Source organism: Triticum dicoccoides, chromosome 1A (genome assembly GCF_002162155.2).
Source record: "Triticum dicoccoides isolate Atlit2015 ecotype Zavitan chromosome 1A, WEW_v2.0, whole genome shotgun sequence".
NCBI classification, from domain to species: Eukaryota; Viridiplantae; Streptophyta; class Magnoliopsida; order Poales; family Poaceae; genus Triticum; species Triticum dicoccoides.
The window spans coordinates 557,387,506-557,390,831 of NC_041380.1; the positions used below are offsets into that span (position 1 = coordinate 557,387,506).

The window sequence follows — 3,326 nt, forward strand, 5'->3', positions numbered from 1 at the left end:
TTACATCGCACCAGGTCCCATGAATTTTAGGCCTCACATGAATTTTCATGGATTTAAAATGGCAGAAAATCTCACGCTTGCGGCCTAGCCTTAGCCGCCGGTGTCGGGGTCTCCCTCCTCTTTGGATGCATAGGGCCTAGTCAGGAACCAAACAAGGATTTTGAGCCCATTTCCGACCGTGATTTCATGTGGCCGTAGGTTAGATCTTAAATTTCCGACCTTAAAGCCCTAGAAAAGCAGTAAATGTCTGGAACATGACAGGCAGATCCTGAAAAAGGTCAAGACCTGCCATGTGCCATGGAATAAACTCAGTTGACCATAGAAAAGGTTCAAGAGTAACGGAGGAACGGACCCGCAAACCTTTCACTAACCGGACGCGCTCCCACTCGATAGCTAGATCCTTCCCGCGAGATGGTTGGAACTGCTTCGCCTTCTGCATGGGGTCCTAACATGGATATACAAGGGTTGTGTAAATAGGACAAAGCTAATAAACAACTTTGAAGTAGGCAAATGACGTTAAAAAAGAGACGTGAAAACAGAGGGTAAAGAAAGGGAGGGGATTAAGTGGTGTGGAATTCTAATGGGAAACAATGGGTGCGAAAGATATGGGGGAGAGCGTGTGTCACGAAGCTGTTACATGTCCAGTGCTTAGCCGATCGTGTTGTCGATGCCAAATGTTTTTGCCACCTTTGTCAAACTTGCTATCTATGTCGAGTGTGTTTTGTTTACGCTTGGCAAATGACACACTTTACCGAACACCAAGTATACGCCGAGTGATTTTTGTATGATACTCGGCATAGAGGTTGTATGCCGAGCCTCTGATAATTTATACTCCGCATATGACAATACAATAGGCAATTTTTCCCTTAGATAGTGAGGTCATGCAAAGTAGTATAAATGTTTATTTTTCCAAGTGTTTAATTACTATAGTATACACAACAATGTTCTCGTGTGCCAACTCTACGAATGTTCTGTCGTTTATGAGAAATCAAACATATATGATACGTACAATCCCTAATCAATGCTACCCGCAAAAAAAAATCCCTAATCAAAGTTATCATGTTTTTTTCGAGAAATTTCAATCTATTTATTTTCAATCGTAACAGTATAAAGAGTAACAGAGATAATAAAAATTACAACCATGTTCCTGAACCACCTAGCCAGGTGTTGCATGTTTGGCGGGAATCGAGATAATTTAACAGGGTAAAAAATGGAAGAAGAAAGAAAATATCAGGAGTATAGTTCCAAGTTGAAATCGAAACTTGCGAGGAGGCTCTGTTCTTGGCACGGCAAGAACTTGTGCTCCAGCGAGCAGCGGCGCGTCGTGCTGCCGCTCCATGTTCGCGAAGGCCTGCCCCGCCTTGGCCCAGTGCAGCACCTCGCCGTCCAGCACGCTGCCCACCTCGCCGACGTGGTTCCAGTTGCTGCTGTTGCTCGAGGTCTCCCCGCAGCCCAGGTTCTCCGACACGTCCAGCACGTCACTGTAGTCGCCGGCGCCGAACCCGGCGTCGTCGTCCACGCCCTCCATGCCGCCGCCGAACTGGCCATACAATGGCGCAGCGTTCGCCGCGCCGAGGTCCTCGACGAACCTGCTGCCGTAGTCAGCGCACACGGGGAAGAGGGCGAAACCGCCGGCTGCTTCGGACCGAGGCTGCCGTCAACCTCCGCGGCATGGGGCTTACGGTCATCCTCTCCCACGTCCGGCAATGCCGCCGTGGCCGTGTCGGCGGCAGCCATAGGCTTGTGCGTGGTCGGGTCGATGCCTTGCTGGCGGAGCTTCTTCTGATGCAGCTGCTCCAGAAGCTCTTGATCTCGTTGTCCGTCCAGCCCGGCAGGTGTGATACGATCTGTGGCCACCTGCAACTGCAAGCACACAGGCATGACGCGTCAGCATGTTATCCCAAATCTTTCAGCCCACTCACTCTCCTTGAACGCGAGCACTGCAAAAATTAATGTCCGCGTGATCGCAGGCACATGCACCAGCCAAGTACGTACTAGGATGAATGAATCGGCAGCAGGTGAGGTTCAAAAAGGAAGTACAAATTGGCAAGTAATTTCGAACTGAGGGAGTAGCAGTAGATTGTAAACTTAACTGGGGAACACGAGTACATGACCGCTCGCTCGACGCGACCAAGTCTACGCCTAGCTACAAGTTACCTGCGCAATGCATTCACGAGTACATGACCGTACGTCCGCGCAATGCATTCAGATCATATCAATTTCGCAGTGCGAAAATCGATCGAGCTAGCAGAAAGATTTGGGACAAACGTACCGAATTACTGATGCGTGTGTGCTTGCAGGTGGTCTCAGATCGCGTCACACCTGCCGTGCCGTACGGACAACGAGATCAAGAACTTCTGGAACAGCTGCATCAAGAAGAAGCTCCGGCAGCAGGGCATCGACCCGGCCACGCACAAGCCCGTGGGTGCCATGGCCACCGCGGCATTGCCGAACGCCGAAATGGAATACCGTAAGCCCCTTTCTGCGGTGGTCGACGGCGGCCTCGCTACGAAGCAGCCGGCGGTGTTGCACCCGTTCCTGGTGTGCGCCAACGACGGTGCGGCAGCATTGTACGACCAGTTCGGCGGGGGCGAGCATGGCGCGGACGACGATGCCGGGTTCGGCGCCGCCGACTACAGCTACATGTTGGACGTGTCGGAGAACCTGGGCTATGGGGAGAGCTCGAGCAACAGCAGCAACTGGAACTACGGCGGTGAGGTGAGAAGCGTGCTCGATGGCCGGGTGCCGGTGCCGCACTGGGCCAAGGCGGAGCTGGAGCGGCCACACGACGCACCACGGGTGGAGCACAAGTTTGCGCTGCCCTGCCCAGAACAGAGCCTCATTTCGACTTCAACTTGGAACAATACTTCTGACTTTTCTTTCTCCCTCCATTAGACCGCAAGTTGGTGCTACATCGGGAGTTCGAGCAGTAATTTGTAGCACAGAGCAGTACCATTTTTATAGGCGCATTGGTTTGCTTTCTGTAGCATGCGGAGCAGGTAACGAGTAATTTATTAGAGCACCTACAGTTGGCTCTTCAAAACAGCTCTATACTTCCGGATTGACCGGCAGCTCTCATATCTAGCCCAAATCTAGTATGGATATGAGAAGGCCTGAACATGACTGGATGCGTCTGCTAAATTGGATCCGATAGACATGACCCATCATAAATTGCACTAAATTGACTAAGTCCATCAAATTTACTGTCCTCATCCAACGGTCGTGCCCTAATCGTTGTTGCCCTCCATCCTTGCTCCTGATCCGCTCCACCACCCCCATTCGCCGCCCTAATGTCGTAGCTGGGTACCCCATCCCCCACCGGCACG

General features: G+C 51.6%; 2 pseudogenes; one reads left to right on the forward strand and one right to left on the reverse strand.

Moving 5' to 3' along the window:
- Positions 1 to 1,230: 1,230 nt before the first annotated feature.
- On the reverse strand, positions 1,231 to 2,111 carry LOC119355129 (annotated as a pseudogene).
- A 53-nt stretch (positions 2,112 to 2,164) lies between these two features.
- Positions 2,165 to 2,873, forward strand: LOC119355139 (annotated as a pseudogene).
- The last annotated feature ends 453 nt before the right edge of the window (positions 2,874 to 3,326 follow it).